Raw genomic sequence first — 20,110 nt, 5'->3', positions numbered from 1 at the left:
TTTGTGGGTGAATACTACATTAGTCTGTGTTGTGCATAAGTCTCAATTTTCATGTTGTTTGTGACTTGTATGCATGCCTATGAGTGTTTATGAACTGAACCACATATTGGCTATCCTTTCCTTAGGATGGAAAGTGGTCACAGGTGACTGGAATCCTAAAATCAGCAGTGTGTGTGTGTGTGTGTGTGTGTCCTATATCAATTAAAGAAATTTAGTTTTTAGTTAAACTCTTCTCTTAAAGAAAACTCCATGCACAGATAGCTTCACTGGAGAGTTTTATGAAACATTTTTAAGGAAGAAATATTTCCAATGTGTTATGTTTAGCAATTGGTAGAAAAATTATCCTGCAATTATTATTTCCTAGTTAATTTCTTACTTTACTTATCTTTTAGCATTGTTGGATGACCATTTGTGGAATTTGTAATTGGACTAATTTATCTTTAATGAATCAGCCTGGTTCTATGTTGATAAAGTAGTCAGAAGATTGAAGTGAGGAGATCCTTAATCTCTGCTAGCTACATCTTACCCTGACCCAACAGTTAAAAGAGGGAGAAAGAAGAGTACCTGTGGACAAGGTATTAGTCTTGGGGAGACCTCAGTCGTCTTTCTGCCTAGGTGAAAGGGGCTTGCTTTCAGAATCTGACATCTAAGGAGCCCATACTCTGTGTTCACGCCCGTGCTAAAGCTCCAAATGGTTGGAGAGAGGGGAGAAGTAAATTATACAACCTCTGTCCTAGAAGTACTATAACTTTTGGGCATGTGGAAAAGAAATGTGTCCCAAATTGTAGGGAAGATTGTATGTGAAATAAAAGCTGGGGGTGGGGTATGTGGTGGGCAAGGTGTATAGAAGGGAACCCTGAGAAGGATCCTGTACAAATGGCCACTTTCTGAAGAGTCTGAGAGGAGTCCAACAGCCATCCACCCTGTAGGGGTGTCTGTTAACATGTGTTAAACTGGAAGGGAATATATTTGGATTGACTGATCTATTGAAATTTGTATCACATAGTGTGTTGTTCTGAGGGGACAGCTTAGGTCTTTCTCAGGGAGGAAGTAGGTCTTCATAACTTTCGATGAATTTATTAGTCAGTTTACTGAGACGTTCATTCACTCTCAATACTATATCAACACCGATGATTACAGACATATTTATCTTATGTTGGAATATACAAAGATAATAATAGTAAGAGCTGACATTTATTGTGTATTTATTATGTGCTTTAGCATGCATTATCTAATTTCACTTCAATAATAACCTCATAATGACAATACTATTGTTTTCATCACGTTAAAGCTGATGAAATAAGGCTGAGAGAAGTTATTTTACTTGTTCAGGCCAACAATGAATGACTGGCAGAGCCCAGCATCCAGTTCTGTCTGACCAAGTGCATTGGAAACGATGCTGTTGGAGGATGACTAAGCCATTTCTCCTTCCCACTTGTAACTGTGAGCAGGCAGAGAGGAGCCCAGGATGTCACTGATATCAAGGGCAACCTCTCAGGTGGCTCCCACAGCTCAGTCCCTCCAGCCTCTGCACAGGCTCCTCACTAAGATCTGATAGGATTTGGAGACAATTAGTCTACTTTGATTTTTTTTCCTTAACCAGGAGCTTAGGGACTTTTTCTGAGTCCTCTCTGAAGTTTGTAAGATGGTATCCTCCTGCCTGTTGCTCTGTAGCTCAAGGACAGACACAGAGAGCTCAGGAGGTCCTGGGCTCACAGAGGCTTTCCTCTTAGGTTTTTGTTTCTGGTGTTCTTGACAGAAGCTGAGGACTCAGGAAACTGTTTGGATTCGAAGGTGCCTGAGCTCACCAAGGACTGGCACAGGTCAGAGTGAGCTGGGAATTCTAGGTGGACAAAGTGTGCCTCTGTGTCTGGAGGTCTGCATATGTATTCCATGTGTTTCTGTTTGGTGTTATTTTGTTCATATAATGTGGTTATATGTATGTTTTCTTTACGAATTTTGTCTCTGTGTGAGATATACATACACAAGTATGTACATATACATATACGTATACATATACGCATATATGCTTGAGAGTGATGTAAATACTCACAACTTGATTCTCTTCTTCTACTGACTCAGAGCACACAGCACCCAATAAGCCCCCACTAAGAAGTGCAGAGCATTTCAGAGTGTAATTTGGGGTCTCCTAAAAGTCCTTTGATCTAACATATTTGTTGGACTCCCCTTCAATAACTCCCACATTTTCCTCCTTGGACAGACATCATAGTTAAGGAAATGAAACTGTAGAGTCTGAAGAGAGACAGATGTGCTCCCCAATCTGAGGCAGACATTTCCTGAATTCACCCATGACCAGCATGGGGAGAGGGCTTGAAATCTCTGCTCAGTGATGTGGGTGTGTGCGATCTTGAGTTTTGTTTTTGGATTATATTTGTGTGTGATTCTATGTGTTTAGAGTACGTGGGTTTTTTTTGTGTGTGTATGTGTGTGTTTAATGATGTTTTATTTGCAGATAGTGTTGATTTGGTGGTTCCTCTGAGTGAACGGGGCCCAAGTGCCTCACTCACTGACCACATTCAACTTTGTTGGGTGCAGGTCAGTGGGAGCTGGAACCTCTCCTTCTGCAATGAGGGTATATCTGTCTAACCATGTCTGCTGCTTGTCGCTTAACTGTGAAGAGGTATATGTGTGCCTAGTGTATTTCTTGTATGATTTTTGTGTGATGCGTGTGACCTTGTATGTTCTTGTATTGTATGTGTCCTTGCATGTGTCAGTCTAGACTCAGAATATGAGTGATACAGATGCGATGTATGATACTTGCGTTGCTGAGTATTTTATGTTTGTGTCATACTGTGCATGTGTTTCTGTTTGTGTTTGTTTGGTTGCATGGATTATTTCTGTTTTGAGTGTCCAATCTGCAGCAGTATTATATGTGATTTGTGTTTACATGAGTGTATGGGAGAAAAAAACACACACTTACTGTCTCTTACGAGAGTTGACATAGGTCGCAGGTGGCAAGAAATCACAAGCCATCAATTTAAATATGTGTGTATGCACATTTCCTGGACGTGTTTTAGGGCCTTCTGGTTGGCCTCTATGAACTCATATGTTTCCTTACCTGTCTTTCAACAGTGGCCATATTACTGCACCAGGCCAGCAGGTTCACATGCATTTCCACCTCTGGGCTGGTGTCGTACACTAATGGATATGAGCTCAGTGTCTGCAGTACATCACACTGGGGCACAATCCTCAGTCTGGCCCATATTTGTTTTTGTGACTTTGGGAAGTGACTTCAGCTTTCTGAGGTTGGGATTCCTCGCCAGTAAAGGAGGGGTAACTATTCCCACTTCACAATGCTATTTTGAGGATGAAATGAGGCAATGGCTACAAATCATTCAGCACCATGCCTGGTACATAATTTGTACTCAGTAAAAACGAGGCATTTTTATTATCTTTCCCCACACCCGATGTTTGTGTTATGGAGGTTTCTTATTTTGCCACTTTCTGGGGCAGGGCAGGTAGAAGTCAAAGAAAACTGGCCCACCTAAAGGCTCCCTCTCACACTTCAAGGTCACGACTTACCTTTTCACACCTCATGGCACAGCTGCCTCCTTCACGAGGTCCTGCCTGAAACAAGGTTCCTGTTTGGTTCTGCCCCCCTTGTTTTCTTCTGGTTTCTCAGTGGGGACTGATACAGTACATGTCAGTGAGCAGCCAGACCTCCCCATAAAGGTCAAGGTCCTCCTTGGTGGCCATGAAGTGAGATAACCAGTGCCCCTGAGCAAGTTCATGGTCCCTGAGAAAGACTTGCTGTGCTGCTTCTGTACTTCAGTAAGAATGTCAGTCTTGATTCCCTCTTCGAGAGTATGTGGTTGATAATCCTTATCTCTAACTTAACTTCCAAAGAAATATTAAATTTGGTAATCACTGTCAAAGAGCTGAGTGACCTCTGGTTGGTAATTAATCTCTTTGGTCTGAGATTTTTCACATCTATGAAATGAAGGATATAATATCTACCTTATGTACCTTACAGTCTGTAAATATATATTTCTTATTTGAAGTTAAAATGTGCGGAAAGCCTTTGTCAATTGCATGATGTGTAACTATGATTGGTGATTCTTTTGGACAAAGGTAGCTCACATCACATACCGTGTTTTCTTACTCTAACTAATGAGGAGGATGACTTCTATGTAGAGTGGTTAAGAAATGGATTTGGTCATGATTTCACCTCTTTTTCTTATGAGCAATGTACCTTTGCACATATAAATAATGCATCTTTTTGTTTCTATTAGTTAAAATGGGTAGAATGATACCTATTTATTAGGGATATGGTGAGAATTTAAACAGAAAGTCCATGGAATACCCTTGGCATGGTGCCTGCCATAGTGTATGTTAATGATAAATATTTGGCATTATCATTAATGTTGGTTTGGGACATGAAGGACACTTTTGGTAACAGGGAACATTAAATATCTCTTATCAATTAGGATCCAGCCAATTCCACTGTAACACTGCCACAAAACTTTTGCTATTCTATTCCAATTTAGAGAGTTTCATATCTCTTTTAAGAGGAAATGACTGATACCTCTCATCTAGTGCTCATTTCATGTTTTACCATAGCCATCTACTGATGTTTGACCTGGCTTGATATGAAGATGTAAAATCCTTGAATTTGCATTACCTGTTTGCTATTATGTACCCTCTGCTTGGTACAGTACCTGGGACAAGGCTTGTTTTAAATACATATTTGTAGAATAAAGGGAAAAGATTCCTTCTGGTTTCCATGGAAGGAGATCTTGTTAATTATTATGAGGATATAATGTAACATTGGAACCCGAATGGGACAGACTTGTGATTCATGCATCAACAGGTGTGAGAAATAAACAGAAGTCTAATTAAAATTAATCATTTTTATATAAAAAGGACATTACAATAATGTCGTGGCTAAATCTGGGTTCCTGACTTTTCCCACTTTCCTTCATTTCCTTCAAAGATTAGAGAAGCATGAGGTGGGAGAACCAGAGCAGCGTTTCTGAGTTCCTCCTCCTGGGGCTCCATATCCTGCCAGAACAGCAGGGGTGTTCTTCACCCTGTTCCTGGGCACTTACCTGACCACAGTGCTGGGGAACCTGCTCATCATCCTGCTCATCAGTCTCTCGCCTGCTCACCCCCATGTACTTCTTCCTCAGCCACTTGGCTTTCACTGATGTTTCTTTCTTTTCAGTAACTGTCCCCCAAATTTTGATGGACATGCATACTAATCACAAGTCCACCCCCTTCACAGGGCACATATCCCAGATATATTTTTTTCATATTGTTTAGTCTTCTTCACAATTTCCTTCTTGGAGTGATGGCATGTGACAGGTATGTGGCCATCAATCACCCACTCCACTACACCAACATCATGAGGCAGGAGCTGTGTATCTCATTTGGAGCTGAGTCCTGGCTCCTCTGTTGTTCATATGCTCTGTTGCACACCCTCCTCTTGGTCTCATTGTCCTTCTTTGCTGACAATACCATCACCCACTTTTCTGTGACATGCTGTGCTCCTAAAGATGAGCTGCTCAGACACCTCCCTCGATGAGCTGGTCATCTTCACCAAAGAAGGAATGTTTTTCATCCTGCCTTTGAGTGGTGTCTTGGGCTCTTAAATCTACATAGGGACCACCATTCTGAGGGTCCGTCTACCAAGAGATCCTTCAAAGCCTTTTCTACCTGTGACTCCCATCTATTTGTGGTGTCTTTATTCTATGGGACCACTGCAGGTGTTTATTTTATCTCCTCATTGTCCATCTCCAACGATAAAGGCATAATTGCTTCTGTGAAGTATATGGCAGTCAACTCCACGATGACCACTTAATTTTTGCCTGAGGAGCAGAGATATGAAACATGTCCTAGAAATATTTGTTAATAAGGTTAAGTCCTTTAAATCCCAATCACTAAACCTATAACAATTACACATTCAAGTGAACAAGGAGAGTGTTAAACCTGGACAGACATTCTGAGTGTCCAGTTGTATCTGGGCTGCACATACATCACAGAGAGGTTGACCTTTCCCATGTCCCTCTCTGCTGACATATACAAGCTTTCATTACCCAGAATGACTTCAATGATTCTGACATTTTCTTAACAATTTTTAGATTACATGATATTGTATTTCATCATGCGTAAGGCTTGGCTATGGGAGGGGGACAGTGAGGATGCCAAATGGCCGGAGTGAGGAAGGAAGCTCCTCCATCCCCACCATCTCCAAGACAATCCTGCCTCTCTTCTTTGGCTTTCACGTGTCAAGGTAAAGAGACAGCTAAAAAGAGTATACAGAAAATTTTTTACTTTAATTGAATTTCCAATTTTTAAACATCTAACATTCTCACAATAAAATTTTAACGACTCTTAACTTCATTTCCTGAAAAGTATGGACTCATATGAGTTTGTCTACCTTTAATAAATATGTAGAAATGATGTGATCTTGAAAATGTGCTCTTGTATTCAATATTTTAGTTACTTCTAACAAAGGAATGTGAGGAAACCTTCTACGGTGTTAGAAATGTTCTATATCTTGATCCAGGTGGTAGCTACAATGGACTTATACATATGGAAAAACTCATCAGGCCAAACATTTCAGATTTACGCACTTAGTGTATGCATGTTAGTCATTAATACTAAAAGGGAAGAGGGAGGAATTATAAGAAACCATTACTATGATTTTCTGAGGAAAAGGGAAAAAAATATATATATAATGAATGTCAAGATATATGATTAATTAATGTCATTGTCCTGGTGAGGAGATACTTCCATTTTTCCTACTTGTTTTTTCTTTCCTCTCTAATGCTTTCTTTCTTTGCTTACATTTTAATTCACTTAAACATACGACTTCTTTCTTCTTACATTATCTTCGAACATTTATCAGCAAGTCCTCTCCAAATCCATCATCTTAGGGCTCTCGGGTGGTCGCAACTGTGGGTGATGAGTAGAACATGATACTGAGTCATCAAGGTCTACTTAGGATGCTCAGAATGCAAGGGAGCTGGAAAAGTGAATGCAACCAAGTTTTTGAGGAAGAGCTAAGGATCCAGAATGAGAAGTGACTGGATATACACAAGCATCACATTCAAATAAGCCCTAATAAGAATGAGAGCTGACTTTTTAACAACACCAGTAATAAAAGATTCAAGGAAATCAGAAGACAAAGGAGTGACATCTTTAGTAGAGTGAAAAAAAAAATCTGCCAAGCTAGAATACTACATCAGCAAATATATTCTTCAAAAATGAAGGTGAAATAAAGATATTTTCAGAAACTGAAAAAATAACTGCCAGAAGACCTTTACTAATAGAAACAAGAGGAATTCTTTAGGCAGAAGGAAAGTGATTATAGGAGAAACTTGAAAATTCACAAAGAAATGAAGAACAACAGAGACATTCATAAGATTGGTAAAGATAAAAATAAATATTGACTGAACTAACAAACACCAATAATAACTGTATCCTGTGGATATGATCTGAGTACTCTTAGGTCACACTTCTGTGAAACTAAATTTGGAAACTCAGCTGAATTAGATAATTTCACAGAGAAATACATATTACCAAAATGGTCTCCGTATGATATAGAAAGTCTAAATACACCACTTTCTGTAGAATAAATGTAGAAAGCTATTAAGGAACTACTCCATAAAATAGAACCAGGCCTATATGGTTTCATGGAGATTTCTATTAATGGTCAAAAACCTGATAATCTGAATGCTGCATAAATTATTCCAGAGCACTGAAAACAAACAAAAGCATTTTAATTTGTTTTATGGATGAAGCAAATACAATACTGATGCATGAGCATGATAAAAAAGTAGAAAAAAATTCAAGTTGACAGTATTTATGAATTTTAATGCAAATATACTCAATAAAATATCAACAAATAGAATCCAACACCATGTTACTAAAATAATACATGTAACCAAGTGGGATAGTTCCAGGAATTTGAAGTTGATTCAATATTAGGAAATCCTTGATATAATACAACATATTAAAAATCTTAGGTTAAAAATCATACAATTTTCTCTATAGTTGCTGAAAAAGACTTCAACAGAATTTTATAACACAAAAAACGAATCAGTGAATGTCAATAAAATGTGTATATTACATGAAACATATGATATATACAAATATATTTTTATTATGTATAATGTTATATTATGGATATTATTATACATAAATATGTATTTATATTTCATATATATTTCATATAAAATATATATTATATTATGTATATTGTTATACTTAATAACTTAACACATTCCTTAGTTATACTGCCAACATCTTATGTAATGGCCATCATTAGAGGCATTTCCTTTAAGATCAGGATCAAAACCAGGATGCTTACTAACAACACTGTGGTTATAATATTAGACAATTCAAGTAGATTAATGACAGCGATTAAAGTCATCATAATTGGAAAAGAAGAATTAAAATCTTCTGATGACGTTATACATACTTTAAAAGCAGGAAAAAAAAAGACATCCTGAAAACAGAAATTGTATGGAGTTACTGTAACTGCATGGTGAGTTCAAGAGAATGCAAACAGTCATCAGAAGTTAGACATTTGTCAATCCTGCCTCATTTCCCCTGGATCTGTCTTCACCAGCAAACTCATGTCTTGGCAGACTAAACTCCCTGTCCACCAGTTCCTCCATTTTCAGAATTCAATCTGAATCTGAAATGGGTCATACTAAACAGACCCAGCATCTCCAATTCCCTTCCAAAAATGGATAGTTGCATGTCTTCTTCACAGTGAAATTGATTTGGGTTTAATACCCTGGTTTTGTGTTCCTGTGATGAAATCCAATTTGCAGCATTTCTCCTCCACCCCGCCACATTCCAACAGTGCAATTACTGTTTTAAAAAGAGGTTTTACTTCATTTCTTTGTTTAGGCCCTCATTCTAATTTTCTATTTGTACTACCTTACTGAGTGAATTTCTTACCTAGAGCCAGCCCAACATTATTGTTCAGTTTTCCCCGCAAAAATATTGGGGTTCCGTCTTTGAATTGAAGCTCAAGCCTTGCTCCATTGGGATAAGCCTCATAAGTGAAATGTTTGAGAGAATCTTTTTTGTTAACCTTCTATAACCCCAGTAATTATGCCACACTGGGAATGGTATTTGGACCACGATGCTAACTGTTTTTCTGAATTTGCGTGAGAGATTGCAACACCTGTGTAGGTCATTCCCGTTGCGGAGGAATCTCTGCCGCAACGAGGCTGCCTCTCCAACCTGACAATAACTATTCCCAGGCCTCTGGCCCTTCCTTTCTCTACCTTCCTGTCTTACTTGAGTAAACTTCCTCCAAATCTCCAGAAAAGGCATCTAAAGTTTTCAAGAATATTCTTCCTTAAGGTGTTAATGACTAAAGTCAATTATTTCACACCAGTCCATAATCTAAAGTGATTAATAGGTTCAACTTTTATAACTTCAAATTTTAGCTCTTATATTATTATTTTCCAGGTGACAAACATATCTCTGAATTGATGTCGAATGATCTCCAGGATATATTGTTAATGTAAAAAAGCCTTGTGTCCGAGAGTATCTGAGAGCATGTTATCCTTTGTGTAAAAATGAAAGAGAAATAGGAAAACATACGTGTATCTGCTCATTTGAGCAAGAAGGAGCACAGGAAGAAGTCAGAGACTAATGAGTTTGGTTTCCTGCAAGTGCTGGGTGGGAGTGTGTGGGAGGGATGGGGAGACGGGTGCGCCTGTTTTTGTATGTTTTGACCAGGTTGTCTTTCACTTGCTCAAAAAAAAAAAAAAAAAAAGAATCGAAAAAAACATAGAATAAAAACAAAATAAATTAACTATATTACAAACGAATAACATGATTAGACTGATGGAGAGATTAAAATAACTAATCCAAGTAATTCTGGAACATGGTATTTTGTGTATATACCTTCAGAGAAAAACTGCAAAGTAGATTGAGCTGCACGTCGTAGTTTTATCATCCACAGTGATATGGGTTCAAGATTCTGAAACTACTTAACATGTATTCCAGGACTCAGCAGATACGTAAAAATATTGTTGAAAAAGGGAATGACTCCTCACTATCAGGGAAATATATGTCTCATATGTGGAAAATGAGAAGCTGGAGAGAACTCTGTGGTGACACTGGAATTGGAGGTCTCAGTTTGAACTCATGGTTTTTAACACATATATAAATAGATTGAAATGTGTGTATTAGATATTAATATTTATACTATTCTCATCCCCCATTCTTTTCATCTGATTCCCAACCCACCTTCTATGAGTAACTTTTTCTATTGGTTTATTAGATTCTTGTTTATACTTTCTGTGTTTCTTTCATGTATACTTCTCTATATACATATATACAAGAAGCCTTGTAAGCAATGAACATACCTAACGTATTTTCTCTCTAAATACCACTCTTCCCTAAAAGGAATTCAAGTTACTTAGAAAGATGGCTGATTCCAGGACTGGGGCCAGGAAATACAAAGATGATCTGGGAAAATGTTGCTAAGCCTGAAAGTAAGGAACTGCTCAACAAATCCTGGGGACTCAGGAGCCACCTCAAGTGGCTCCCCATGGCCAAATCTAGAGTAATTTGAGCTTCAAAAAGAATAACAACTGTAGTGGATTATGACTCAGAAATTAAACGAAAATCTATGAGTCCATAATTATATAAATAAATTGATAAAAATAAATGGTAGAGAAAAGAAATTTCCCTCTTGCAGAGAACTAATACATGTAGAATGATTAATGGAATGAGAAAAATCACCATTTGGCCACCAGAATTACAATAATTGTTTCAGGCAAGAATCACCTGATTCTTATGAAGTGTGATGTTATATATGGTGGTTGAAATTTTAACAAGAAATAACATGTTTAATAATCTTTAAATATGTACCCAAGTTATATTTATTAATTTCAAAGACAAAAATAGTAACTTTATAGTAGAGAAACCTGGAAGATCACCTAAATTAATTAAGCAAAGTTATCACAAGTAATTGGAAAAATTGATGTCAGCTGCTTTGTGATAATATGTACTGCAGTGTACCTGCAAAACATCTATAGCCTGAATCTCAGATACATGTATACCTACATAATAATAAAGTAAACATGGTTAAATATTAACTTTAGGGAAATCTGGGTGAAATGTATATGATAATTTTTTCCATAAGTTTTGCTTTTCTGTAAGTCTCAAGTGGTTTCAAAATAAAACGTAAAAAAATCCTTTGTCTATAATTACTCTGGAAGAGAGAATAGAATATCCTACTAAATTTGAAGTTGGCATCCAGGCAGACAATTATGATATTCTATAATATTCTCCTTGTAGCCCCTGTCAGAGACAGAATGTGAACAGCTGAACCATGGGCAGGACACAGGAAAGCAATTCTATAAAATGTCATCCCTGCTCTTTAAGAGTTTACATTGTCTATAATGAAACTGTAAAGGCAAATTTACACCAAGAAAAGAAGAATGTCTGTAGAAGAAAATATATTGGCATATATGCCATCCACAAATTGGCACACAAATGTGTAACCAGAAAATATTATCTATACCAATGTGTGCTAGATAGTCTCCATTTGTCCCTCCAGGTCCATTTTCCAGCCTTCTCCAGCCTGTTTTGTCTCAGGAGTCTGACCTTTGTGGACTGTATCAGCTGGGCTCCCTGGACCTTTGGATTTGGCCAATGGAAACACAATGAAGAGATCAAATGCATAAGGAGAGAGAGGTTGGGGCATTGATTCTGTTTTCCTCCCTGCTGGACCGTGACTTGACTGTGACTGTCCACAGTTCCTGTCCAGGGGTCCTCTCCTACCCCTACATGTCCCACCAGGTTCTCATAACCACTCCCTCCCCTTGCATCTGTTTACCACTGCTGTTAGCACTGGGTTCCTCATCAGCCCTTGACAGTTTCCCTTAAACTTGCCAACAACTTTGTAAGCCAGCCATTATTACAATCATTTTAAAATATGCTTTGTCCCAGCTGGAACCATGCACAAGAAGAAAGGCATTGCTGATATCAGGGACATTGCCCCCTGGGACTCCAGTCCCCTCTGGCTCCTGGACATGCAGATCCCCAAAGAGCACCAAGAACTTGGCCAATTAGCTTATGGTGGCTCCTCCCTGACCGAGAAACTTGGGGACTTTTTTCTGTCCCCTTGCTGTAAATTAAAATATTGTCCTTCGCTGATCGCTCTGGAGTTGGTTAAGGAACATGAAAATCTGGAGATGTGCTGAGGCCACAGATACTTGCTCTGTTTGTCTGGATCCTGAGTCTCCTGAAGAGAAGCTGGGGATTTGGACAACAGTCAGGAGCAGAAGGTGTCTGAGGTCACCAAGGGCAAGCACAGGTCAGAGGGAGCTAGAAATCTGCACTTGACTATGGATCTGCCTGTGTGTTTGTGTGCCTTTGTGTTCACGAGTGTGTTTGTATGCTTGTGTTTGTGTTGTTTCATAGTTGCATGCATGTGTGTGTACTATGTACCTGATTAACAGCCTGATTCTTCAGACCCAGTCAGGGCTCTGTTTTAGTGCATGCAGACCAAGTGGTCAGTCTCCTAATGTGTGACTAAGGACCCCTGATTCATGCCTTTGACCTTAAATACTTGCATCACAGCTGAGAGGATGAGAGCTCAGCATTGGGAGTAAGGTTGTTGTCTCCACTGCTGGATAAGCAGACGCCTGACCTCACCAAGGAACCCAGGTCAGATAGGGCTCAAACTTATGCTCAGCAAGGTGCTAGTATATGTGCGAGCTGTGTTTGTGGGTGACACACTCATGTGTGAGAGCAGGAGTGTGTATGTGTGTATTGTTTGCTTTTGTCTGTGTCTATGCTACCACGTTCATGGTTTGTTGGTGTTTCATGACTCTGCCTATGACTGAATGGGCTTCACGGCACCATGCTGGCTGCCTTTCCCCAGGAAGGGTGTGTTTCAGAAAGGGCCAAAACACATCTCTCAGTTATGGGAGTGTGTGTGCTGCTTATTGTGATGAGCGTGTGCCTGGGTGTGCATGTGTGTTGTCGGAGTGTTTCCTGTGAGATTTTTGTGTGTGGCCTTGTGTGTTTTTGATGATGTGTTTGTACAGTGATGAGTTGAGTGTTTACCAGGTGTAGTCATGTGTCGAGTGTGTTGATGTGCTTTGTGAGTGTGTTTGTGTGTGAAAGGTACATCATTGTGTGCTGTGCATGTCTCAATCTGCATGTTATTTGTGACTTTTGTGTATATATGTGAGTGTTTATTAACCGAACCACATTCTGACTATCCTTCCCTTAGGATGGGAACTGGTCACAGGTGACTAGAATCTTCAAATGAGCTGTGTGTGTGTGTGTGTGTGTGTGTGTGTGTGTGTGTGTGTGTGTGATTTGTATGTGTGTTTGGGGCTTCTGATTTTCCCTTGTGACTCAAATATTTCCTTCAGTACCTTCCTCTGGAGCTCCATTGACTGAGATAACCAAAGCTCCAAGCAACCATGTTTCTTATATGGATCTGCTATGATTTTCATACACCTGAGCCTAACTGAGTCACTCAGAGTTTTTTAACCCTTCACTTAATGTCCCAGGCAGAGATGTCATGTGTGTGAAGTTAGAATGTAGCAGAACTGCCACCAAATGGCAGGAAGACTTTGGGAAAATTACCTGACTCCTTGGCCTCAGTTTTCAGTCTATAAAATGGAGGGAATCACATTTGCCTCCTGAAACTTTCAGGCCATCCATAAATATTTATTGTTTGAATAAGTGATAATGAATGTGAGAGCCTTTTGTCAGTTGGAAATAGATCAATATAAACAAAGGGAACTATATAGTCAGGGAACCGAGAACATTATGAACTACTTTGGCTTCTTTGCAGCCCTAAAGCAACACATGGTGTGTAGCGCTCCTAAGCAATGATGGGGGAAGTTTCCGTGTGCAGTGGATAAGAGCATGAGCTCTGATCGCACAGACATGTTAGACTGAACTGCACGAAGTAGTCAATATGTTATCATTTTTAACCTACAGAAAATTGCAATACATGTAGTGTGTATATATATATATATATATACACACACACACACACACACACACACATATATATATCAAATTTATACCATTTATGTTTCTACTGCCTCAGGGCTAAAATAAGTGAAAGAACATTAATTGTTAGTGCAGATGGAAAGATTTTTTAAATCTGGGAATATAAAGCTGATGTGTGGATATAATTAGGAAATGTAGGTAAAGTCATTAGCCCAGTATACAAATGATCACCAGCATGCTGACCATTCTTATGAAAGGTAGTTTGGGGACTATTCTGGTTTCAGAGCTATTCTAGCATCGAGTGGTTTTAAATGACCACCCACTTCTAGAGTGACCATGAATTTGTAGCTGTACGTCACTGGGACCCGGCCAGCTTCACAGGAGGAGTGTGGCAATGCTCCAACAACACTGCATTGGCGCCAGAGTCTCATGGTACTGTAAGGAAGGAACAACTTATATCAGTTTGCAAAGGCTATTCTACTATTTCTGTGACAATGCATTTTCATGATTTGGGTCTGTTTTCACGTAGTGGATTATCCCTCTATGCTTATCAAGATCTACACTCACAGAGGGCAGGAAACTTGTCTTTCTTTTCACTGATGCATTCTCAGTTCTTAGTAGAGGTACATGTTCAGATTCAATGTTCAATACATAATGATTGAATACAACAGTGAAAGCCCTCTTGCTTCCGTGCAATGAGATCTTGTTAGCTGCTTTAGGGTGCGATGTTTTCCTGGAGCCTGACTGGGCAGAGACAAGATGCATGCATCCACAGGTGTGAGTATTTATGAGTGTAGTTAAAAATTAATTGTTTTCATGGAGTTTTTTCACAGAGAATTAAAGTATGAGATTTGATGGTCCTGATCATCTTTTCTAGGTTCCTGATCTTCCCAAACCTTTTTCATCCCCATCATATAGAAGAGCAGTATGAGGCCTGAGAACCAGAGCAGCGTATCTGAGTTCTTCCTCCTGGGGATCCCCATACCAGTGGAGCAGCAGGGCTTGTTCTTTGCCCTGTTCCTGGGCATGTACCTGACCACGGTGTGGGAAACCTGCTCATCATCCTGCTCATAAGTCTGGACTCTCGCCTCCACACCCCCATGTACTTCTTCCTCAGCCACTTGGCCTTCTCTGACATTTCCCTTTCATCTATCACAGTTCCAAAGATGCTCATGAACATGCAGACTCAGGACCAATCCATCCCCTATGTGGGGTGCATTTCTCAGTTGTATTTTTTCATAGTTTTTGGTTGTCTTGACAATTTCCTTCTAGCAATGATGGCATATGACAGGTATGTGGCCATCTGTCAGCCACTCTACTACACAATTTTTATGAGGCAGGAGCTCTGTGTTTCATTAGTAGCTGGGTCCTGGCTCCTCTGTTGCGCACATGCCCTTTTGCACACCCTCCTCTTGGTCCAACTGTCCTTCTGTGCTGACAATACCATCCCCAACTTCTTCTGTGACCTCACTGCTCTCCTGAAGTTAAGCTGCTCAGACATCTCTCTCAATGAGCTGGTCATCTTCACTGAGGGAGTAATGCTTTTGATTCTGCCTTTGAGTAGTGTCTTGAGTTCATATATCTGTATTTGGACCACCATCCTAAGAATCCCGTCCACCAAGAGACTCTTTAAAGCCTTTTCTACTTGTGGTTCCCATCTCCTTGTGGTGTCTTTATACTATGGGACACTTGCAGGTGTTTACTTTTTCTCCTCATCATGGGGCTTGAGTGACAGAGTCATAATTGCTTCCGTCATGTATACGGCGGTTACCCCCATGCTGAACCCCTTCATCTATAGCCTGAAGAATAGAGATATAAAACAGGCCCTAGAAATATTTGTCAATAGGGCTAACTTCTTTAAGTGACAATCATTAAATCCTCTTATTGCAGTCATGAGCACAGTGAGATGTGTCTCAAATTATTGTATGGTTGACAACTTCATGTAACTTTAAAAGAATATGCATTCTGCTATCATTTATAGTGTTGTTAATATGTCAACTACATCAAATTTGTTACTTGGGATGTTACATATTCTTAATCCCAAATCAATTTCTTCTGCTTGTTCATAATCTCTTATATGTGCAAAATCTTATGGAAAAAAAAGTCTCACAATTATAATTGTGGATTTGTCTTTCTCTCCTTCTTGATATGTCAGTTTTGCTTATGTATTTCTTATACTATGTTATTGAGGACATACATATTTATCATCATAATCAGCTCCTGGTGGACTCATTCTTTTTTTTTTTTTTTTTTTTTGGTGAGGATGATCATCGCTGAGCTAACATCTGTGCCAGTCTTCCTCTATTTTGTATATAGGATGCCGCCACAGCGTGGCTTTACAAGCGGTATATAGTTCTGCACTTGGATCCAAACCCATGAACGCCTGGCCCAGGAAGCCGAACATTCAAACTTAACCACTACACCACCAGGCTGGCCCCTAGGACTCATTCTTTTATGTAGTGTTTTCTCAAGGTGGGTTGCATTAGCTTCAGGCTGTTTGTGCACATCTCTTCCAACTACACATTCAATGGCATCATATTGGTAGATTGAAATCAGCCATAATGGGAATAATGGCACCATGGAAATTGGAAAATGCTACAAAGCAAAGCATGGTAAAAAAAAGAGGGAGAGAAAATACAATTTTTCATGCTTTTAACAGCACACCACTGTATTTATAATTAGTAGATTATAATTATAGTTAGGAGATATTTCTCTTTATCTCTAACAATGGTTCCTACCTTAACATCTCATCTACTTGTTTTTATGTTAGTATAGATATACTAGTTTTCTTTTTGTTAGTGTTTCCATGATAGTTCTTTTCCATCTCTCTTCTTTAAAATTGTCTATGTCCTTATATTTTTGAGGTTCTGTTCTTAACAGAGTAAAGTTCAGTTTTGCTCTTTTTATGGAGACTGACGATCAATATATTTCTGGAGAATTTGATCTATTAACATCTAACGCAATAATGATATATTTGAATTTATATTTTCCATATTACTATATATTTTCTATTTAAGACATCTGTTTTAGATTTATTCTGTCTTCTCTTTCTCCCCTTTGATAAGTTAAATACATATTTTGTTTTTCCATTCCCCTTTTTAACTTACTAATCATATTTTATTTTCATTTTATAATTGTTTTTTGTGTCTTATTTAGAGATTACTTTTTACTTATCTTCAAAAATGCTTTTTATTGTTGTATAATATACATAACATGAAATTTACCATTTTAACAATTTGATGTATACAATTCAATGGCATTTAGTACATTTATCACCACTATCTCATCCAAGGATTCCAAAAGGAACCTCTGTGGATCATCAATGCAGTTGAGTACTTTGCAGCTGTCAAAATATAATGCTAAAGATATCTATGAACCAATATGGAGGGATTTGCAGGATATACTGTTAAATGGAAAAAAGCAATGTTTAAAAAAATAAGTATAGCATGCTACATTTTTTGTAAAAATGATGGGGAAGTAAATTATATATGTACCTGCCCATTTGAGCAAAAAGAAATGCAAAAAGAGTAAATCAGAAACTAACGAGATTGCTTACCTATGTGAGGTCGGTGAGAACAGGGTAGAAAAGATAGGGAGATGAGTGTATTTATTTGTATGGTTTTGATTAAGTTATCTTTTACAGAATAAAAAATAAATAGAAGAGGGAGGAGAATAAAGGAAAATAGAATAAAAGAAGACAAATGAACCTAACCACACTGCAAATTAATCCCATTATTAGACTAAAGGGCAAAATAAATTAACTAACCTAAGTAATTCTTGAACACAGAATTTTGTCTATATAATCTCATAATAAAGAAAAAAAAACTAAACATAGTTTTTGAGCTGCAGTCAGTAGTCATTAACAGTGGTATGAGTTCAAGATTCTGAAATTACTTAACATTTATTCAAAGATTCAACAAATAAGTAAACATATTGTGGAAAAGAGATGACTCCTCACTATCAGGAAAGGCACCAATCGGCATGGAAAAGGAGAGGCTGGAGAGAACTTTATGCTGTCAAACTGGAATTGAAGATATCAACTTGAACTATGGTTTTTTAAATGTTAAAATAGACTGAAATTTATATGTTGTATGTGTCAATATCTATACTCTTCCCATCTTTCTGACCCACCCCTGACCACCTCCTATGGGTAACCATTCCTTTAGTTTATGAGTTTGTAGTGTCTACTTCCTGTGTTTCTTTTATATCTATTTCCTAGCAGTGTGCTCTGACACCATTTAGAATCCTTGAAAGAAATGAACACATCTAATGCCAAATTTGCTCTTTACCAGTCTCCCCTAAAAGGGCTGGTATTATTTAGAAAAGTGGCTGATTCTAGAGTGGAACCAGGACGCAACAAGACAAAACAACTGATACATGTAGAAGAAATGATAGAATTAGAAAATCGCTATTTGGCCACCACATTTACAATAAATTTTTCATGTAAGAATCACCAATGGATGTTAAGCTGGAATCATGCCCAAGACAAAAGAAGTCCAGGGCATCACTGGCATCAGGAAGACCATCTCCTGGGACTCCAGTCCCTCTGGCTTATAGACACACAGCTCCCCGATGGAGAGTAAGAAATTAGCCAGAAACTTGGGAAGTTTGATTCAGTCCTCTCGTTGGTAATTAAAACATTACATTTGACCCATTTCTCTGGAGCTGGTTAAGGAATATGAAAGTCTGTAGGAGCTAGGAGGCCACAGATATTTCTTCAAATTGTCTAGATACTGAATCTCCTGAAGAGAAGCTGAGGATACTGGCAACAGTCTGGAGCAGAAGGTCTCTGAGGTCACCAGTCATAAGCATAGGTCTGAGGGAGCTGGAAATCTGAACTTGGTGATAGATCTGCCTGTGTGCTTGTGGGCTTTACTGCCCCAGGCTGATTGCCTTCCCCCAGGAAGGGTGTGGGTCAGAAGGGGCTGAAGCACGCCTCTCAGTAATGGAAGTGTGAGTGCTGCTTGTTGTAGTGAGTGTGTGGTTGGCTATGCATGTGTGTTTGTGGGTATCTGATTTGTCCTCATGACCTCAAATATTTCATTAAGTTCTCTCCTTCTGGGGGACCACTGATTGAGATAATCAAAGTCCAGGTGACTCCCTATTTCCTGAAAAGTATCTGCTATCATTTTCATATAACTAAGTATGACTGAGTCACTTGGAATTTTGTAACTCTTTACTTACACTAAATGTTCCAGGCAAATAAACCTCTAAGAATCATGATTCGTGAAGTTAGAGTTCAGAATCACCATCAGATAGCAGTGGGATCTTGGGAAAACTGCTTAACTCCTTGGCCTCAGTTTCCACATCTATAAAATGGAAAGAATTATTCTTGCCTTGTGAGCCTTACAGGCTCTCAGTAAATATTTATTATTTAAATAGAAGTTAAAGCATGTGAGAATTTTTTGTCAGTTGGAAAGTATATACATATGAATGCATGAAATTATCTAGACAGGGGAGTAAGAAAATTTGGGACAACTTTGGCTTCCTTGCATCTATAAAATAATATAGGGTGCTTGGCTCCCCTGACCAACAAAAAGACAGTTTCCATGTATAGTGGTTAAGAGCATGTGCACTGATCACACAGTCATATCAGATTGAAGCACATGAAGCAGATAATACTTGGTAATTTTTAAATTACAGAAAATGGCATTATATATATATCAAGTTATATATATTATGTACATTATATATCATGTTTATAACAGAAACATATATACACACACATTTGTGTGTGTGTGCCGTTTTTGTCCCCTACTTTACTGTTGTGGGCCTATGGAATTGATATCATTTATGTTTCTATTTCTTAAAAGCTTTTAGCTTAATAATGGGTGAAAAAACACAAATTCTTTGTGCAGCTGTGAACATTTTTTTAAAATCTGTGAATGTAAGGCTAATGTGTGGATCTAATCAGGAAGTGTAGATAAAGTCCTTAGCCTAGTACACAAATGTTTACCAAAACATTCACCATTCTTATGAAAGATACTTTGTGGACTATTCTGGTTTGGGAGGTTTTCTGCCATCAAGCAGCTGTAAATGACCACCCACTTCTAGAGTGACCATGAGTTTACAGATGTAGGTCAATGGGACCCAGGCAGGTTCACAGGAGGAGTGTGACAAATCTCCAAAAAGG

The 20,110-nt window shown here is 38.5% G+C and overlaps 1 pseudogene; it reads left to right on the top strand.

Moving 5' to 3' along the window:
• The first annotated feature begins 4,965 nt into the window (after positions 1-4,965).
• Positions 4,966-15,842, top strand: LOC106800734 (olfactory receptor 1J4-like; annotated as a pseudogene).
• The last annotated feature ends 4,268 nt before the right edge of the window (positions 15,843-20,110 follow it).

The sequence above is a fragment of the Ceratotherium simum genome, chromosome 29 (assembly GCF_057802395.1).
Source record: "Ceratotherium simum simum isolate JZ-2026a chromosome 29, ASM5780239v1, whole genome shotgun sequence".
NCBI classification, from domain to species: domain Eukaryota; kingdom Metazoa; phylum Chordata; class Mammalia; order Perissodactyla; family Rhinocerotidae; genus Ceratotherium; species Ceratotherium simum.
The sequence above is the reverse complement of the archived record's forward strand: the minus strand, read 5'-3'. Positions and strand labels throughout refer to the sequence as shown.